Source organism: Nicotiana sylvestris, chromosome 6, assembly GCF_000393655.2.
Source record: "Nicotiana sylvestris chromosome 6, ASM39365v2, whole genome shotgun sequence".
In the NCBI taxonomy this organism is placed as follows: Eukaryota; Viridiplantae; Streptophyta; class Magnoliopsida; order Solanales; family Solanaceae; genus Nicotiana; species Nicotiana sylvestris.
In genome coordinates this window covers 211,605,123-211,627,631 of record NC_091062.1, presented here as the reverse complement: position 1 = coordinate 211,627,631, position 22,509 = coordinate 211,605,123, and the positions used below count along the sequence as shown (strand labels likewise).

General features: G+C 41.7%; 1 pseudogene; it reads right to left on the bottom strand.

Moving 5' to 3' along the window:
• Positions 1–208: 208 nt before the first annotated feature.
• Positions 209–3,502, bottom strand: LOC104234697 (pentatricopeptide repeat-containing protein At5g43790-like; annotated as a pseudogene).
• Between the last annotated feature and the right edge of the window lie 19,007 nt (positions 3,503–22,509).

Below are 22,509 nucleotides of genomic sequence, written 5' to 3'. Positions count from 1 at the left end.
TTTAAGGCCACATTACAGGCTGCTCAGAATGGTTTAGAGGGTCTGATGAACAGAAATGTGTTTGAAGAATGATCCCATTATGCAGCATCTTGAAGAGGTCATTTAAATCATCGGACCTCGTCGGTCAAGATCATTACCAGCTTTTGCCAAGTGTTACATGTCTTTATCTGTCTTAATTAGTCTACAGGATGGCAATACTAATACCGAATTATCCTATGTTAATTGAACTTGGCTTTGTACCTGGAACAGAGAAAAAGGGTATCAGATTGAAATCCAGGCACTTTCTGTTCTAGCAAAGGTTCAAGTTTTCTTTGCTTACACTGGGAGTTTAACATATACGTCATATCTATTTTTGTTGCAGTTCAATTCTTGAAAATTTAGTAGAAAATTTTGGTGAAAAGCTTAACCTTTCAATTTTGAAATTCTCTTTTCAGTGTAGCAAACATTTGCTACCAGTTATTTCTCCTTTTTTTGCCGAAGTAGTCTCTCTATTTTACATGGACAGGAAGCAAATCTTTATAAAGTTTAGTTGAAAAATAGTTTTTGTTCTTACCCTTCTTCTTTTTTTCTTTTCCAGCAAAGCAAAATGGTTTAACCAACGATAAAACTTCTGTTTTTCTTTTACTCTCTTTTCTTAATTTGGTTTTAAGCAAAGAAGGCTATCAAGAAATTCAAGATGTTAAAGAACTGATAAATGCAAAGATACGTACACTTCGAGAGGAGGTTCTATACATGAATAAATATGATAACATTGGACCTAAGAAAATAATAGCAAAAAAAGAGAAAAGTAGACAAAAAATAATTTAGGAAGCAACTAAAAAATATATGGAAATTAATGAACTGAAATGTATCCGAATAACCTATCATATCATTGAAACATGCAAAAAAACACAGTTTTAGTCCCCCCCCCCCCCCCCACAAAAAAAAAACTGAGAATTAATAATTGTACAATGTAGGATAAATGAGAGTTATCATGTAAGCAAAATATCATTACATAAAATTTATATGATTTTTCGGTAATAAATTTATATGATTACTCTTTATAAGGACTCAAATATAAAGCAGATGTGGATTTCAGGTTTGTAATTCTTTTTAATTGGATTTTTTTCAAATTCATAGTGTTTCGGAGAGTAAATTAAAGTACTTTTAGACGCAGTGAATATGTGATTGGAGTCCATAAAGCATTTTTTGGAGTGCATGTAAGACTTATCATTTCTCCATAATTAATCAACTTGCTATAATTCAACAATACTAAAAGATAGAGATAAATATAATACAGTAGCTCTACTTTTTTACATACATCTTTCACCAAAAGCGAGATCACAAGGAAATGGAACACTAGTTTACGCTTTTTTTTTTTGAAATAGAGGAGGCAGGATGTCCGACTAAGTAAACTTGGGGCGAATTTATAGGGAGATGATGGGGCACGTGAACCCATGGTCTTTCCGTAAAATTAGATATTTATGTACATATTTTTTAAAATTGGTATTATATTAATTGTTCGCACCCATGCTTCAAGAAGACTGAATGATGCACTTGATTGAAGGTTGAGTTATTTACTAAGAGGAATAATGATCAATTCCCACTTAATATAATTTTTCTTTCTTTTTTAAGTAGTGCACGCATGCACTAGAAATTCTAGATCCGCCCGTGAAGTAAACTATATGCTGTTCCAAATAACACAAAGTACAAGAAATTCTACTAATAATCCAAACAGAACAAGTCCCATTAATGAAGTGATGAAACCTAGATCTATCTCTTACTATAATTTTCCTCTCATAAACCCTTGAAATAAGTTTAGTAGCTGCATGGTAGTCACTGCAAACCCTTAGGTTCTTTATAATTCTAATAGGGTACCATAATCAGATGCAATAAGTGTATAAGCAATGGCTAACCTTTTACTATGGTATGAAAGTGCATCTTCCTTCTCTTCCTCTTCAATGTCAAACAACACTTCTCTTGTTCCTGACTTATGACCCTGTTCTTGCAGCCTTCTATTTATCTCATCTAGCTTTAGATATATCCAGTTTGTATGTGGATGAGTCTTATCGCCAATAAGGAACTCGTGCATAGCACCATCAATATCGACAATGCTACTACCAGGAGTTTTGTCGATTCCATGATTTTTCATCAACTTCCTTATATTTTTCGCATCATTCCACTTGTTCATGCTAGCATACATATTCGATAACAACACATAATTCCCGCTAGTCTCTGGCTCTAGCTATATCAACTATTTCAATGCTGATTTACCTACCTCTAAGTTACAATGAACACGAGCAGCTCCTAATAAAGACCTCCAAAGAACTGCATTTGGCTTTATAGGAATGATCTGAACTATTTCTTCAGCCTCCTTCACCCGACCTGCTCGACCCAAAAGATCCACTAAGGCCCCATATTGCTAAATCTTAGACTCAATTCCATAATCCTCCTTCATTGACTCAAAAAATTCGCAGCCTTGATTAACCAACCCCACATGAGAGCAAGCACATATTATAACTAGCATAGTTACATCATCACGAACCAAACCTTCTAATTCCATTTTCTTGAAAAGGTCAAGAGCCTCTAGCCCAAGGTCGTGCACTGCAAGTCCTCTAATCATGGCATTATAACAATACATATCTCTTTCAAGCAATAGATCGAATAATTGTCGAGCAATATCAAGACGGACACAATTTGCATACATGGCGATTAAAGCTGTGCCAACGAAGCGGTTGAGCTTGAGGCCGCTCCTAAGCACAAAAGAATGAGCCCATATCCCCTGACTAACCGCACCCAAATCAGCACAAGCACTAATCAACGCCACCAAACTAACCTTATTAGGACTAGCCAAAGATTTCTGCATTTGATTAAACAAAAGCAAAACTTCCAATGACAAATTAGTGCTATCATAAACATTATCAAGATTGGCTTCATATTGAACAGAATTATTATAGGCATAAGCTGTAAGTATGGAGTTCCAAGAAGCTAAATCCGATCTTGTGATTTGATCAAAGAGGAATCTTGAAACCCCCAATTCGCCACTCCTGGAGTGGAAATTAAGCAGCGAGGCTTGAACAAAATGACCATAAGGTGGTTCAAGGAATTTCAAGACATGGTTGTGCAAGGCACGACCATGTTGAAGCCATGGTTGAGAACTACAAGCCTTAAAAAGAGACTGGTAAGTGTAATTATTGGGCTTGAGAGTGGTTTGAGTGAGAATACGAGTGTAAAGAGCTAAAGAAAAGTGAACTTGATCGTCTTTCCTAGCAAGGGATGATGAGATTAGGGTGTTGAACAGGAAAATTGTTGGATTGCTTGCTTGGTTGAAAATGATTAGCGCATAGGAGTTAGTGGCGGATAGGGTGGAGGACGAAATGAGTATGCGACTGAGAGGGTAAGTGTAGAGAATTAGTCCAGTTCTGATCATTTAAGCATGCACTTGCTTGAGGGTGGCTATGTTTTTGCATTGTTCTATGAGTTTGAAAATTGGGTGGGCAGATTTTGGGCCCAATGTTTTCATATGATGTGCTCGAAGCTTTTCAAGACAAACATAATCTTTCACAAGTCATTAGTGTAGAATGAGATTTCTTCTTTTGATGGTGCACTTGCATAGGATTAACCACACGGCAGAATCCAAAAACAATTCAGATCATGCCCACATCTCAAAACTAAATAAAGACATAATTAGATCATCATTTTAACATATACAAATTTAGCACCTATGTGAACAAAAATCATACATCTGGTCATTATGGTCAAGATTTTTTTTTAATCGATTTAGTTATAGATTGATATAAAAATTTGCTCAAATAATCCCACCACCATGCTTAGATCACATCACTTTCAATTAGGATAGTCACAATCTTCCATTATAAATAAAATAAGGAAAAACAAAAACATAATCGAAATTTGATAAATAAACTAAAATTCAAAAATCCTTGTGAAAGAAATACAAATTACCAATAAAAAGAAAGTGAAAATGTGAATCACAACATCTTTCCGTAAAGTGCGAAAGTTAGCACTCCCAGTTATTTAGAACAATATATATCAAACATCACTAGTGTTTTGCAGTCTAGAAGTCATAGTTCATATGAAAAAGCGAACCTAATGCCATAGTCAACTGAGGTGTTCAAGCATTTAGTCTCCTACGGAGCCTAACAAATACGCGACAAGCTTAGCGCTAGCTTAAAAGAATAGAAGCAACTCAGAGAGGTTGTTAACAGCTTGTGCATTAGCTCATGTTGCCACATGAGAGGCAGTTATGTCACGACCCCAACCCCGATCGTGATGGCGCCCAACAAACTGCTAGGCAAGCCTGACCAACTAACAACCTCGATCCGTTTTCTTATAAGAAAATCATTATCAGCTAACACAGTTAAATTGCTAAATTACCCTAATAAGAGTTTAATACAACGAGTTAAATATGCGAAAATTCAGATGATAATACTACTACATAGCCCATCCAGATCTGGTGTCACAAGTCTCGAGCCTCTAGTATAAGTTCAACAGCCTAATACATAATCAGTCTAGGAAATACGGATAAAATGAAAGGATAGAAGGGAGAGATCCGGGCTGCGGACACCGTGTAGCTACCTCGATGCTCCCGGATATGAACTGATCGACTGAAAATCCTCACTCAGCCTCTGGAACACCTGGATCTGCACGCAAGGTGCAGGGAGTAATGTGAGTACTCCGACCCAGTGAGTAATAAGCATAAATAATGACCGAGAATAAGAAATCACGGAAAAACATAGAGCAATCTATAATGTGGCAGTTTAAACAAGTAATATGAAAGCAATAAACCGATGGAAACGAAATGTAGAAATGCTACAACAAGTAAGCGGTTAAGTGACAGACATATAAAGAAAATCAATACATAGAACGGTACCCTATAGTACCCGCTGCGGCGTGTAGCCCAATCCATATATCGCTACGGCGTGCAGCCCTATCCATATATCGCTACGGCGTGCAGTCCGATCCATATATCTCATCGACGGCGCTTACTGGGGGTGTGCAGACTCCAGGCGGGGCCCCTTACGACCCAAGTGCAATATCAAGCCATCTCGTGGCATCAAATCTAGGCCCTCGGCCTCATATCAATATCAGTATAATACTGCTGCTGCGCGCAGCCCGATCCCATAGTATCCTCACATCTGGCCCTTGGCCGTACTCAGTCCAAAAATCATATAAGCCCCTCGGGCATTAGTAAAACAGTAGTTCTCAGTCCAAAACATCATTTAATATATCATTATAGTTTTAAAACTGAGTAAAAGTGGCTGAGTTGTAAAATAGTGGAAAATGGTACGACTGAGTTCAAGTAGTAAGTCAAAACATTGAGGAAATAGTGATAAAACTCCCCAGAGGGCTCAAATAGTTGGCACGAAGCTCAAATATGGCAATCAATCCAAGTAATGATGATAACAAATAAGCTCCAATCAAATACGCGGTAAAAGCATCACTCAGGACGGACCAAGTCACAATCCCCAATAGTAAACTACCCCACACTCATCATCAAGCGCGTGTCTCACCTCAATATAGCGCTACGATGTGCAAATCCGGGGTTTCAAACCCTCAGGACATCATTTACATTCATTACTCACCTTGAACCTACAAAAACTCTAGCTCGCTACGCCTTTTCCTCTCAAATCGGCCTCCTCGCACGTCGAATCTCACCAAAACCAGAACGAATACGTCACAATATGCTAAGGAAACATAACCCAAGCGAAAACAATCGAAAAATATCAAAAATCTCGAAATTAGCAAAACCCGAGCCCCGGGCCCACTTCTCGAAACTCAGATATTTTTACATCATTAGATTCCTTATCACCCCACGAGTTCATACATGTCAAGAGTTCTCAAATCTGACCTTAAATGGCCCTTCAAATCCCAATTTAAAATCTCAATATCCCAGGCCCTAGTTTTTCTATTTTTAGCTTAAGTTCCATGAATTTCTAGGTTAATTTCACAGTAGAATCACGTTTTAGGTTCAAAAATCTTACCTCCAATCAATACTCCTTGAATCCCTCTTTAATCTCCTTCAAAAAGCTCTCAAAATGCTCAGCTATGGAGGAAAAATGGCTCAAAATCGCAGATGAAATGTTTTATAAACTCACTGCCCAAATCTGAACTTCCTTCATCGCGATCGCGACCTTAGCCCCGCGATCGCGAAACACCTTTTTATTTTTCTCAAAAATAACCCTATGCGAACGTGGGTTTCTCCCTGCGAACGCGATGCTCTGACCCTTAAACGTACGTGAACGCGTCCCATCCCATGCAAACGCGAAGAACAATTACCACTGACCCCCAACTCCTTATACGCGACCGCGAAACTCCTCCTGCGAACGTGAAACACAGGCTTCTGACCTTCCGCGAACGCGAGCCGCATACGTGAATGTGAAGTCCAAACTCAGACCACTCAAAAATCCTTCTACGCGATCGTTACTGGCCCCTCGCGATCGCGAAGGCCAATTTCATCTGCAACAGCTGAACAGTTTCTGCATTAATCCAACACCAAAACTAGCCCGATCGGCCACCCGAAACTCACCCGAGGCCCCCAAGACCTCAACCAAAAGCACCAACACATCCTAAAACCTCATTCAAACTTGTTCCAATCATCAAAACACCTCCAACAACACCAAATCCATCAATTCACGTCGAATTCAAGCCTAAGTTTTGTAAAAAATTCCGAAATACGCTTTCGATCAAAAACCTAACCAAACCACATCCAAATGACCTGAAATTTTGTACACACATCCCCAATGACATAACGAAGCTACAGCAACTCTCGGAGTTCCATTCCGACCCCGGATCAAAATCTCACCTATCAATCGGAAATCGCCAAAATAGTAACTTCGCCAATTCAAGCCTAATTCTACACCGAACCTCCAAAACCACTTTCGATCACACTCCTAAGTCACAAATCACCCCCAAAGCTAACCAAACCATCAGAGTTCATATCCGAAACCTCTAACTCATAAGTCAACATCCGACGACTTTTCCAACATAAGCCTTCTTAAAAGAGACTAAGTGTCTCATTTCTTATTAATTCCACTCCAAACGCAAACCAATCAACTCGACCACATAAAATACAAATAACGAAGCATAAAGAAGCAGAAATGGGGAAACGAAGCAATAATTCATGAGACGACTGGCCGGGTCATCACATCCTCCCTAACTTAAACAAACCTTCATCCTCAAAAGAGTCAAGAAACATATCTGAAGCCTAAAACAGGTGAGGATATCTGCTCCGCATCTCCCGCTCGGTCTCCCAGGTAGCCTCCTCCACGGGCCGACCTCTCTACTGCACTTTCACTAATGCTATATCTTTTGACCTCAACTTCCAAACTTGGCGACCCAAAACAGCTACTGACTCCACATCAAGGTCAAATCATCATCCAACTGAATCGTGTTGAAGTCCAAAACACGAGACAGATCTCCAATATACTTCCAGAGCATAGAAACATGAAATACCGGATGCACGCTAGACAATCCGGGTGGCAAAGCAAGCTCATAAGCCACATCCCCAATCCTCCGAAGCACCTCAAAAGGCCCAATGAACCGTGGACTCAACTTTCCTTTCTTCCCAAACCTCATAACACCCTTCATGGGCGAAACCTTCAGCAAGACCTTCTCACCAACCATGTAGGACACATCTCGAACCTTCCAGTCCGCATAACTCTTCTGTCGTGACTGTGCTGTACGAAGCCTCTCCTGAATCACCTTCACCTTCTCTAAGGCATCTTGAACCAAATCTGTCCCTAATAACCTAGCCTCACCGGGCTCGAACCAACCAACTGGAGATCTACACCGCCTCTCATACAAAGCCTCATATGGCGCCATCTGAATACTCGACTGGTAGCTGTTGTTGTAAACAAACTCTGCAAGCGATAGAAACTGATCCCATAAATCTCCGAAATCAATAACACAAGCACGCAACATGTCCTCCAATATCTGAATAGCACGCTTGGACTGCCCGCCCGTCTGAGGATGAAAAGCTATGCTCAACTCCACCTAAGTACCCAACTCTCTCTGCACGACTCTCCAAAATTGCAAAGTAAACTGAGTACCTCTATATGAAATGATGGAAACCGGAATACCATGCAAATGAACGATCTCCCGGATATAAATCCCTGCCAACCGCTATGAAGAATATGTAGTACACACAGGAATGAAGTGCGCGGACTTAGTCAGCTGATCCACAATTACCCAAATAGCATCGAACTTCTTCAAAGTCCATAGTGATCCTCTCCCACTTCCACTCAGGAATAACCATCTGCTGAAGCAAACCACCCGGTCTTTGATGCTCATATTTCACCTGCTGACAATTGAGGCACCGAGCTACAAATCCCACAATGTCTTTATTCATTCTTCTCCACCAATAGTGCTGCCTCAAATCCTGATACATCTTCGCGACACCCGGATGGATAGAATACCGCGAGCTATAGGCCTTCTCCAGAATCAACTCTTTAAGCCCATCCACATTGGGCACATAGATCCGGCCCTGCATCCTCAACACACTATCATCACCGATGGTCACATCTCTGGCATCATCATGCTGAACTCTGTCCTTAAGGACAAGCAAATACAGATCATCATACTGGCTCTCTCTAATGCGATCATATAAGGAAGACCGAGAAACCACACAAGCCAACACCCGACTGAGCTCCAAAATATCCAACCTCATGAACCGATTGGCCAAGTCCTGAACATCAACTGCAAGGGGTCTCTCCCCAACTGGAATATATGCCAAACTTCCCATACTCACTGCCTTTCGGCTCAAAGCATCGGCCACCACATTGGCCTTTCCCGGATGGTACAATATATTGATATCATAATCCTTAAGCAACTCCAACCACCTCCGCTGCCTCAAATTAAGATCCTTTTTTCTTGAACAAATGCTGAAGACTGCGATGATCGGTGAATACCTCACAAGATACACCATACAAATAATGCCTCCAAATATTCAATGCATGAACTATGGCAGCCAACTCCAAATCATGAATGGGTAGTTCTTCTCATGGGGCTTCAACTGACGAGAAGCATAAGTAATAACTCTACCCTCATGCATCAATACATAACCAATCCCAACTCTTGAAGCATTACAATATACGGTATATGAAACTGAAGCTGATGGCAAAACCAATACTGGAGCTGTGGTCAAAGCTGTCTTGATCTTTTGAAAGCTCTCCTCACACTCGTCCGACCATACAAATGGAGCACCCTTCTGAGTCAACTTGGTCAAGGGCGATGCGATCAATGAGAATCCCTGAACAAATCGGCGATAATAGCCTGCCAACCCAAGAAAGCTACGAATTTTTGTGGCTGAGGATGGTCTAGGCCAACTCTGAACCGCCTCTATCTTCTTTGGATCAACCTGAATACCCTCACTAGACACCACGTGTCCTAAGAAAGCCACTGAACTGAGCCAAAACTCACACTTGGAGAATTTTGCATAAAGTTTATCCTCTCTCAATCTCTGCAATACGATTCGCAAATGCTCTGCATGCTCCTCTTGACTATGCGAGTATACCAGAATATCATCAATGAATACTATAACGAACGAATCCAGATAAGGCCGAAATACACTATTCATCAAATGCATGAATGCTGCTGGGGCATTGGTCAGCCCGAAGGACATAACAAGAAACTCATAATGACCATATATGGTCCTAAAAGCAGTCTTAAGAATATTTGAATCCCTGATCTTCGACTGGTGATAGCCCGAACGAAGATCAATCTTGGAGAACACTCTCGCTCCCTGAAGTTGGCCAAATAAATCATCAATGCGAGGCAAAGGATACTTGTTCTTAATTGTTACCTTGTTCAATTACTTGTAATCAATGCATATTCTAATTGTGCCATCCTTCTTCTTCACAAACAGAACCGGCGCACCCCACGGTGACACACTAGGCCGAATGAACCCCTTATCTAGGAGTTCCCGAAGCTGTTCCTTCAATTCTTTCAACTCTGCTGGTGTCATACGATATGGTGGAATAGAAATGCGCTGAGTGCCCGGCACCAGGTCAATACCAAAATCAATATCTCCGTCCGGTGGTGTGAGCACGTGATTTTTGTTTCGCACGACAATCGCTCCAAGAGAAATAAAAAAAAATAATAATTGGCCCTGCAGTACAAATTTTGGATTTTTACATGGCACTTTGTTGGTTATTTACGATTTTTGCCCATTTTTACTTTATTAAAACAAAATACAAAAAAATGTGTGTGTCATGCATAATTCAAACCGTAATCCGGTCGTTAAATAGAAAATCATAAATAGGCATCTTTGTCCGTGATTTTGTTTTGTTTAATTTTACTTATTTTGAAATATTTTTAGTGTGTGTGCAAATAATTGTATTGAGTGTGTATTTAATTTTTTGCTTAGTTTTGTTTTTAAAATAAATAAGGAAAAGAAATAAAATAAAAAATAAAAAAAAAATAAGAAAAGGTCCTTTCTTCCTTTCCGGACTTGGGCCAATTTATTAAAATTGGCCCAAACGAACAATACCCAAACCAGGCCTGCCCGGTCCAGTCCAGCTGATGCCCAGAGAGTCCAAACGACGTCGTTTCAATCCAGTGTGGTCTGGGCCGTTGATCTCAGATTGATCAACGGCCAAGATCACATTTCCCATACCCACGAACAAAACCCGACCCGTTCCACCCGGACCAACCCAAACCCCCATTAGTTGAAACGACACTGTTTCCCCTAAGCCCTTAGATCCAAGCCATTGATTTCAGTTGATCCAACGGTTGAGATCAACCCACCCATTCCATATATAAACCCTTTAACCTTACCCTGCCCCCCCCCATCCGACACCCCAGCCTCCGTCTTCAACCTCATCCTCATCAAACCCTAGAGCCGCCCCTGTATCCCCCACCATGAAAACCGGCGGCATGAACGCCGGTGACCTTCCCCTTAACACCCTAGAACCCCCTCACCACCCTGAACATAGACCTGTTGACCGCTTAGTTCGAATCATCCCCTAGGTCCTCGAATCTTCATTTGAAGATTCGAGTCAAAACTCGGTTTACACCAACCAACCCCAGCTTCACACCAGACACTCCCCAGACCCTCCTCGTGACCAAACCATACTTGGTTTGGTCCGAATCTGATCAGGGAAGCATGAATCCCAGATCTGAGTTTTGGAACTTTGTAGTTCTTCATCACTGGTCCATGTCAGTCCAAGCCACAGAGATTAAGGTCTAATGGACCTTAATCGAAGTGTTTCTCATCTGAGAAACACTTCGATTAAAGTCCGTTCAGCCTTAAGAAAGGTTTGTCTAAATCCGAGTTCAAACTTTTGACCTTTCAAGTTTTAAGGTGAGTCTGCTTTCTTTCCTTTACTTGTTTTAGTCCGTGTGATTTGTTTTAAAAGTCTGTTCATATTTTTGTTTTAATTTTATCAACTTTTGTTTGTCCACTTTACCTGAACCTCTGTGTTCGTCTGAATCCCCCCTCATATTCTGATAAGGCATTATGTATTTGTTTGTGCAAGTAGCTGATTTTCGAGTTTGGATTGACTAGTTGACTCCTCGAGTGCATTTCTGTTTAGTCAGTATAATTCGAACCATGATCGATACTGTTTAAATGTCTGATTTTTGGCTACGATTGTGTATGTTAATGCTAATATAGTCGAGTCGACATGTGTCGTCAATTAGTTTTCAACTGTCCGAACAATAACAAATCGACTTACTTCTGCTAAGCATTTGTTGAGTCATTTAAGAACCAGTTTTGTTTACTTATAGCTGTTGATTTGGATCAGTAATGTAAAAGGGATGTTTGGTTTAAATGCTGCATTGGAGGGCATGTGCACTCTTGCACAGCATGTGCATTGGTGCACCTCATGTGCTTTGTGCACAACCTGTGGCCTGCATAAAGGTCTTTGTTAAGTTTTAAATAATTTGACAGCATATGTTGTCACATATATTCTACTGCCCATGTTTGTTTTTAGTTAATAAAATAGGAAAGATAAGTCTGCCAGGGAATATTGATGGGTTTAATACTTAATTAGCTAAAGTGGAACTGAAAATGGAAGGGCACATGGGAGGGGTACTGTGATATTCTAAACAGGCTGTTAAAAGGAGTAATGTGAAGGCTTATAAAGGGGGCACATTGAGAGATAGAAAAGGAGATAGACATACAGAAGGAGAGGGGGATACACACTGGACCTTGAGAGCTGAAAAAGAAAAAAACACACACAGAGAAGAGAGCAAAAGAGAAAAGATACCACCTGGTATTAAGGAGAGGACATACACTGTGAGGATAGAAGGGAAAAGATAGAGCTGATTTTAGGAAAACACAGATAGAGAGAGGTTAAGAGATAGAAGGTGTACAATCAACAATCAGAAACTGTTTCCTCCTATTATTATTTGGGTTTCAGTTGTTCAACTTGTTCAAATCAATTCTGATTCTTTGAAGTTCTAGTTGTGTCTATTAGTCGAGTGTTTTCATTGGTTTACTACTGGTTTGGTCTGTCTGGAGTTCTGATTCTATTCCACTGGGTGTTGCTGTCATTTGGCTATTGCTTCTTATTGGCCATAGTTGCATTTCTGCAATCGAGCCTGTTCTTGCTGTATTGCTTTGCCTGCTGCTATTCTGCCCTGCTGCTACTGATAGTGCTGTGATTGCTGCTGCATTTTGTTGTCATTGTATTCTGCTGACTCCCCTTTTCTTCAATTGTCAAATATTTCCAGGTACACAACCTCTGAAACCTTGTATTGTTGAAAGTTTGAAGTTGAAGCAGAAATAAAAGAAACGAACAGCTGTTTATGTTATAACATTGGTGTTAAAAAATAGGTCGAATGTTAGTTGGGCTCATATTTTTACTGCAAACTGCAAATATTTTGTATAAACTGGCATACATTCTGTTTGAGATGAACTGTTAGATAGCATTGTTCAATAGTAATGACAGTATGACATAGACAACATGTTTGATTTAGTATACATTCAGTTCAGTGTAACACTCTGTTTGGCTTAGTTATGACTGTATAACATAGAGTCATGGCAAGCACTTGTATGTATTTTTGTCTAGACCACTGAATTGACAAATCTGTGGTACTAGGTCTGGGATAAATGTATCCCAAACAAACTCTCATGCAGTCACATTAAGAGTTTGGCTATGAATGCCAGCTCTCCTGTCAGATTATTTGTTCCAATATAGGTTCGATATCGGGTTTCGGTATAGATTCCTTGTTTCAAAATAATGTGATGATTGTTGAGAGAAACAAATAGTCATTTTGAGTTCAATTAGTAGTAATTTTCCTAATAAACAGCCGATTTCGTTATCAATTTCAAATAGGTTAGAGTTTAAAAATAGGACTTGGAGGTCGTTAAACATAACTCAATATATGTTGTTAGTTTGCTTGCAATCTCACTTAGCAAAATTAATAAGTGTATTCACTCGATGAAGACGAAGCATGAGGTAACTCTCACCTCATAAACAATCAATCAGGTAATCAAACAAATTTGGGCTCGACAAACATAATAAAGATTCATGTCTGTATTTGTTCAAACAAGCAAAGTTCGGTATCATCCTTCTTTTTAAAGATAAACGTAGTAGAAATGTAGCCACTGTAGGGTTCCCTTCTAAAATAATGAGACGAGCCTCGCCAAATAAAAATGCAAATTGCGGGGCCCTCAATAATTGATCATGATAAATACTTAGAATTTGGGACGGACTGTTTAGTGAATTCCACTGCCCTCCCCGAAGACAATAACGCGTTAGATTCTTTAGGCGCGACTTAATCAAATCACATTCTTAAATTCGGGTGCGCATTTATGTGACCCAATTTCAAATCTCAACGGAGTCGAAATGTGTTAACAACTACGGGTGCATTGATTGTGACGTGGTTCGAGATACATTTTCACGACGTTGCAATTCTATAAAAATAAATGATAATAATAAAAGCGGTTAAAACTTAATAAAAGCACATAAGTCACAACATGTATTTAAATCAGATATTTAGCCATTATAACAATTTAAGCGACCGTGCTAGAACCACGGGATTCGAGGGTGCCTAACACCTTCCCTCGGGTCAACAGAATTCCTTACTTAGAATTTCTGGTTCGCAGACTTCATTTGGAAAAGTCGAAAATTTCCTCGATTTGGGATTCAAGATAAACCGGTGACTTGGGACACCAAAAGCCAAACCTTTCCCAAGTGGCGACTCTGAATTAAATAAATAATCCCATTTCGAATATTGTCACTTAAATTGGAAAAAACTCCACCCGCGCATTTAACCCCTTTGGGGCGGGCGCGCAAAAAGGAGGTGTGACAGCTCTGGCGACTCTGCTGGGGACTACGAACCCAGAACCACTGGTTCAGGGTTCAAGAATTCGAGCTTAGAATAATTGTTATATTTGGCTTTATTATCTGATCTTTATTACATGTTTTTGCGTAACGTGCTAAATGTTGTCTTTTACCGCTTTGATATTATCTGAACTGTATATAAACTGTGCCGAAACCCTTCTCTTCTTACCTCCGGGGAGAAGCTCGCTGGTCGAGACTCCCTATTCTGTTAGTGTCTATACCTGAAATAAGAAAGAGGTCGGACAAGTTACAAAGCCGGACGATCTTGCAGGTCCCCGGTACGTAGCCCCCTCCTCGACTCGAGTTGTCCGCTCGGGTACACAGTATAGAACAAATACCCAGGGTATAAACCTAGTATAACGAAGCTTCACGCCGGATCCCTAGTAGGAACGTTTATTTGCATCATGTTGCATTTGACTTAGGGGGCTCAACACAGGGGTTGGGCCCGTCTAGGACAGGCAACCTGAAATGAAAAGACCCTCCTGCTGCATCCTATTTGTTTCGTGCATTTATTTGCTTCGGTTCCGCATGTCGACCGGTTCCTAAAAAGAAAAATAGCAGCGTAGGGGAGATAATTACTTATTTTGGAAAATAAATGTCCAAGTATTGTCAAAACCTCGCCGGAATTTTTCTAAAAAAAAAGAATAAAAAACAAAATTTGTCTTCTTAGTTTGAATTATCAAAAAAAAAAAAACAAAAAATTTTTCTTTTTTTTATCATTTCCAAAATCAAAAAAAAAAAAGAAAAAAAAGAAGATATTTATTTAAAAGTAAAAAAAAAAACGGAAAATTCATAATTCAAAAAATGTTGTTTCTTTCATATTACCCCTTTTATAAATTAAGATTAATAGTCCAAATATTGCCTAAAAAAAAATAATAAATATTTTCTTTAGTCTTTATCTTTTTTTTTTCAAAAAATAATAAAAAATACTTATTCCTGATTTCTAGGTTTATTTGATTTTCTCTATTCCTGATATGCCCGAACTACGCCGGTTTGATTCTCACCAGATGTGAGATACGTAGGCAACCCTCGTCGGGTTCAACCCCATTTTGCTAAAATAGCCAAAATCAAAAAAAAATGCGTTTCAAATTTTTAAAGAGTCATAAATAAGTCAGGTGACGTTGTTTTGTCATAAATAGTCGAATGTTCCCGAAAGGGACGCCGGAAGGCTGACTTTGCATAAACAGCCACCTTTGGGTCTTGTTTAGCATTTTTTAGACCCACACAGCCTTAAAATCTTCGTCCCCGAAGTGTTTAAAGGCCGTGTTCAAAACTTGATCCCCTCTGTAAAAATATTTTTGAGTCAGTCATTTTTGTTAAAATCACCTTAATAAATGTGCAGGATGAGCACGATGCAAAATGAACATTTTTCAATAATGACCAAAATCCCTGTCAAGTTACGACTATGGTGGAATGATCTAGGTGTTGAAGGACAAAATGAGGTTAAGAAATATCTGAAAGGTCTTGTGGGTCTGTTGGAAATCCAACCTCGGGGAGATATCATAAGGGCTTTGATCACCTACTGGGACCCGGCGCACAACGTTTTCCATTTCTCTGATTTTGAACTCACCCCGACTTTGGAAGAAATGGCTGGGTACATCGGGAATGCTGAACTTCCGTTAAGACAGAAATACTTGGTTGCCCCAAGAGTCGTCACGGTACATCGGTTCCTAGATTCATTGAAGATACCTAGAACAGTCCACAACCCGGATCTAGCAGCCGGATTTTGTACTCCATGCTTCATATATGATAGATACGGTCATGAGGGGGGATTCAATAATCCGATCAACAAACTATGCAGCAAAGGAGTTCGTCAGAAGTGGGACGAGCACAGACGGGTAGCGTTCATGATAATGTTCCTGGGCCTCCTGGTATTTCCAAGGAAAGATGGAAACATCGATTTGAAGATATCTGGGGTCGTCAGCACTTTACTCACGCAAAGTGACAGTACTCTCGCGCCAATGGTGGTATCTGACATCTTTCGGGCTCTTACAGTTTGTAAAGCTGGGGAAAGTTTCTTCGAAGGTTGTAACTTGCTCCTACAGATATGGATGACCGAGCACCTCTACCATCATTCCGAGATTTTAAGCCATGGTTCCCCGGAAAAGACCCGCGTAGAATAATCTTACATGAGAACCAAAGAGATCATTTTGCCCAAAGGAGTCCTGGCATGGACCTCGTTCTTTCAAGCTCTTACTGCCAGCCAAATACAATGGACGCTAGGATGGTTGCCCGTCGATGAGATCTTATATATGTCGGCAGCCAAAACTCATTTCTTGCTGATGGGGCTTAAGAGCATTCAACCTTATGCACCCGGCCGAGTTTTGAGACAGTTCGGAAGATGCCATATAGTACCTCATGAGAAAGATCTTAGCGCTCAAGCAGTTGAGATAAGTCCTAACGGACAGTTCCCAGAAGCAAAGATTCGCCAAATCTGGAATGAGAGTCAACATTTGAAATCAGATACTTGCGTGCGGGATCGAGCCAAAGGGGAAACGGCGCCAGGTTACCTTGCATGGTATAGAAGGGAACTCGAGCATGAAAGGCCAGCTAAGAGACCCCACATCCGGAATTTCACCGAGTCATCGCAAAGGCATTGGGATTGGTTAGCAAAGGAAAGAGGCTATTGTGCCGAAATCAGCAGGTTAAAGCAACAAGTAGAAGGCATGAAATACGAGCACAACGTGCAAATTGCCACCGATCTGGGAGAGCGGAACAGGTTAATTCAAGAAAATGAAATGCTCAGAGCCCAGATCAAACAGATAAGGTTGGATGCAGATAAACAACCAAGGCGTCGATCAGACGAGCACCTGATAAAAAGGCTAAAAAGCGAGATCAGAGAATGGCAAGATGGTTTGGAGAAGTCTGAAAACGTCATAGCAGAGCTCAAAGCGCAGTGGGATACGAGGGAAGATAAGCATCGTCGATACCTGAATCAATTGGAAGGCGACCACGAGAAAACTGTTGCTAAAATAAAGAGAGAGATGGCTGCACTTGAGATCAAAGCAGTTAATCAGGCCAAGGATTTCCAAATTGAGAGCAGATACTGGTACGACTCAATAGCCCAGATGAAGTTGGAAGTACGGCGACTGAAGCATCAGCATGTACAAGATGCTCAAGTGTTCAAGATATGCAGCGATCAGATAAAACGCCTGCTCGTAGAGAAGAAGCAAGCCAGAGATAGGGTCAAGGCCATTGCCCATGCCATCACCAGACGATGCCTACGATGTGAGAACATGTCCAGCGTTACCGTCCTCTCGGCAGTAATGGGTTATGTCAAGCAGACTAAGCATGAGCTGGAGCAACTTGAGAGGGATCTCACACCTAGGGCTGCGGCAAGGCCGAACGATGCCCCGCGGACACCAATTTTCAAAACCATAATGCACTCATAATTCAAGCCTGTATCTTAGCATCTTCTGCCTGTTTTTCCATCAGGGTGATTTTTAGTCTATTTTTGAGTCTAGGTTTATTTTCGAAGTTTGCTTTTTCTTTTGCAGAATGTAGTTTGTAATAGACTGCTTCAACAATAAAGAGTTTGTTTCTTTTACGCTCATTTGTGTATTTCGAACTACGTAATGATCTGATTCACGTAGGCATCGTGATACGTAGGCAATCCTCATCGGATCCGGTCGCATTTCTTTTACTGCAAAAAAAAAAAAAACAAAAGAGAAAAAGAAAAGAAATAAAAAAACTAATAAAAAAAAAACTAATAAAAAACGTCGGAATGACGCATGCTCTCATAGCAAACATATAGTAATCCACTTAACTGTATAGGTGCATCATGCCCAACGTGAGATTAACTATCTGTTATTTGCTACAAATTAACCGTGCGTTTGTCATTGAGCATTCCCAGGGTTTTTGAAAAGACGGTTGGTTTGGTGAAAGTCTGGCCTCGCACTCATATTGCACGAGGTCAAGGAGAAGTGTTCAACTACCTGTTGTTAGGGCCAGAAGCAGTACTCACACTTACTTCACCAGGTCAAAAGGAAGTGTGGAAATGTCTTCAGAAATTCCATTGCAAACGATCCCTGTTTCTGAGGAGAGCTCAATCTCAGCCGTCCTCACACCTGAATCCGCAACTGCGGAGGAAAATAGAATCCTACGGCTCCGCATGTTGGAAATGCTGGACGACTGGAATAATGGGAAAGAGCCGCCAAGTGTCGTCCCCGGATTCCCTGAATTATTCTCCAGGTCAAGTGGGACTTCTAATGTCCCCATAAATTATCCTGCTACCCCATTCGGGTACCCAGCCACCTCAGCCTTCTCTGCTGGATCGCCTTCTGAGCCTCATCCCCGAATGTCATCCACTGATGCAAGCATGAACATCTTTACTGCATCGCCTTGCCCGATTACGGCACAGCCTACCACGTACAAGCCAAGCTTTGACTCATCCTCTTTTACATTCCAAGCACCATCGTTCTCAATGGAACCAACTAGGTTCGCTACCAGTACTAATCCTCTACCGCCTCAGTGCGAGCTCGCACCAGGGACAGGATCAGAACCCCAGATTTGTAGAACAAAATGAGATTGCCAAAAGGATGAGAAGCCTTGAACAAAGTCTGAAGAATATGCAAGGATTGAGCGGACAAAAGAGCGTCTCTTACGCCGACCTGTGCATGTTCCCTCACGTGCACCTGCCAACGGGTTTCAAGACCCCTAAGTTCGAGAAATACGATGGGCACGGTGACCCCATTGCGCATCTTAAGAAATACTGCAACCAATTGAGGGGAGCCGGCGGAAAAGAAGAACTGCTAATGGCATATTTTGGGGGAAAGTCTAGTAGGGATAGCTTCGGAATGGTATATGGATCAGGAAATGTCCCGATGGCATATATGGGATGATCTCGCCAGAGATTTTGTAAAACAATTCCAGTATAACATCGACATTGCGCCAGACCGAAACTCTCTGTCGAATTTGAAGAAGAAGCCTTCGGAAAGCTTTAGAGAGTATGCTATTAAGTGGCGTGAACAGGCGTCGAGAGTGAAGCCTCCCATGGATGAAGTGGAAATGGTCACTACCTTTCTCCAGGCTCAAGAGTCTGACTATTTCCAAAACATGATGTCGGCCATGGGTAAGCCATTCGCGGAAGCGATCAAGATTGGAGAGATGGTGGAAAATGGTTTGAAAACGGGTAGGATTCTGAGTCAAGCAGCCATAAGGGCAACTTCCCAGGCCGTCCAAAGCGGGTCTGGAGGAACGACAAGGGGGAAGAAGAAAGAAGAAACGACTATGGCAGCCTCTGAAGCAAGGGAGTATCGTCATCCCAGGCCCCATTTTCCGGAAAGAGCCCCACGCCACTACTACCCCCACTCAAATTTGGCATATGCTCATCAACCTTATATGGTCATGAATGCCCAACCTTATAACCATCCACCACAACAAGCCAACCGAGGCCCAGCTCCACCTCCCAGAAATCAGCCTCCTTACCGCAACCACTATAACCCACAACCCCCGCAGAATAACTACCGCCCCCAGGAGCCACCTCGACGGCGGACTTTCACGCCCATCGGTGAACAATACTCTACTTTGTTCCCTAAGCTAGTCCAGTTGGGTTTCTTACAACCAATCCCTCAAACGAGGCAAAACCCAACATCACCTTCTTACAAAGCCGGAGTCAGATGCGCCTATCATTCAGGGGCCGAGGGACATGATACAAATGACTGCTGGTCGTTGAAAAGAGTGGTCGAAAATTTGATAGAGCAAGGGAAAATAGTGCTAAGGGACGAGGAAATCCCGAACGTAACTAACAATCCATTACCTGCTCACAATAATGGGCCGCTGATCGGAATGATTTGTGAAGACAAAGAGTTCGATCCTGCTCTGAAAGCTATAATTGCCATTGTCGACACGGGGAAGAGGCCCGAAATGGACCAGAAACCAGAAAAGGAGGAAGAGGTCAAGGCTATAAAGAACAAGCCTGAAAAGAAGGTAGAGAAGAAAGTGGTACCTGTAAAAAATGAAGTTCTTTACATACCACGAGGTCGAGCTGAAAAGGCGCAGAACTTCGGGATCAAAAAGACAAAACCTATGTACGTGCCAAAAGGAGCCTATGTGGTCCGGGGGACGATTCAACCACCTCGGCTGAATGAGCCAGTGGTTATCGGACGCGTGCCACAAAAGCCAATGACCAACCCGTCCACAGTACCGTGGAATTATCAAAAGACTTTGGTAATGTACAAAGGTAAAGAGGTCACGGGAGAACTTCCAGAAAATACTTTCATTGGAGGGTACTCAAATACCCAAGAACTGAACAACGCCACACAAAGGCGCTTCCCTCCAAAGAAACCCGTGAGTGTTGAAGAAGCGGAAGTGTTCTTCCAACAAATGAAGATGCCGGATTACGAAGTGATAGATCAGCTGCGCAAGCACCCTGAGCAAGTATCCATGCTATCATTATTAATAAGGTCAACCGAGCATCAAAAGATCCTGCTGAAAACCCTGAATGAAGCATATGTACCAGTTGAAACCTCGGTGGAGCAACTAGAGCGGATGGCAGAAAGATTCTTCGCCGTCAACCAAATCTCTTTCAGCAAGAATGATTTACCCCCGGAAGGAGCGGCACACAACAAGGCTTTGCATCTAACAGTTAAATGCGAAGACTATTATGTCAAGCGAGTAATGTTGGATGGAGGCTCAGGTGTTGATATTTGCCCGCTCTCCATGCTACAAAGGATGGAAATTGGGACCGGAAGAATCCGACCCAACAATGTCTGCGTAAGAGCTTTCGACGGCATCAAGAGAGACACCATGGGAGAAATAGACCTGTTGTTGGTCATAGGACCAGTCGAATTTCAAGTAACCTTCCAGGTGATCGACATGGATACATCCTACAATTTTCTCCTTGGCAGACCTTGGATCCATGCGGCAGGAGCCGTGCCTTCCACTCTTCACCAGATGGTGAAGTTCGAGTACGAAGACCAAGAGATCGTGGTCCATGGGGAAGACGAACATGCCATTTATCGGGATCCATCCATCCCGTATCTTGAACCGAGAGAAGGGGGCGAACATACGGTCTATCAAGCTTTTGAGGTTGTACTGGCAGAGCAGCACGAAGAGGGAATACCTTGCCCCCAGCCTTTCTTGTCTAACGCCTCGGTCATGGTGGCCAAAGAGATGATCCGGCACGGATTTAGGCCAGGGAAGGGACTTGGATGAACCCTTCAGGGAATAACAGAACCCATTACTTTACCAGTCATCAAGAAACCTTTTGGACTAGGTTTCAAACCTACTCCAGCAGACGAAAAATGGGCAAAGAAAAGGAGAAATGAGGGCTGGAAGTTGCCTCAACCACTGCCGGATTTACATGCGACTTTTGTCAGGCCAAGGTACACTGAAGAAGAAGAAGATGAGGTCTTCACAGTTGAGGAAATCGAGGAAATATGTGGGGCAATGAGGGAAATGCTCTACGAGGTCCACATGGTTCAACCAGGCGAAGGCACGAGCACTGCTGAGATGATGTACATGGGGCCAAACGCCAAGCTCCAAAACTGGGAGATCACGCCATTCCCAACTAGACGGAAGTCCGGGTAGACCTGTCCTGCCACCTTTCCTGTATCACAAGTTATCTCCGGGACATAACTTGAACGTTTTCTTCTTTTCAATTGTTGTTCCGAATTCCTAGTTGTAAACGTTGTTGTCTTCCAATTTTCCAAAGAAAATAAAAAAAAATCATCATTGCTTTCCTATTCTTTCTTTTGTTCTGATTTTATTACTTTTCCTCTTATCTTCCTTTTCAGTCCTAATAATGCGGCTTTAAATATGACATGCTTGCGGACTTCACGCCCAGATCACAATGAGCTATTTAACTGCGAATTAATGAACCCAGAACCAGAATATGATGCGGAAGAGGCTTTTAGGGAGATAAACCGAGAGTTGGAATATTTCGAGAATAAACCTAAGCCAAATCTGAATGACACTGAACCGGTAAATTTAGGAACCCCGGAAGAAATCCGGGAGACCAAGATAAGCATTCACACGGACAAGAAAACGCGAGAGGCGATAATTCAACTTCTTCTTGAATTCAAAGACGTGTTTGCTTGGTCATATGATGACATGCCGGGACTAGGTGTTGATCTAGTGGTTCATAAATTGCCGATTCATCCTGATTGTCCTCCAGTTCAACAAAAGCAACGAAAGTTCAAAACTGAGGTCAGTGACAAGATTAAAGAGGAGATCACCAAACAACTGAAAACGGGAGTGATTCGGGTAGTCCAATATACAA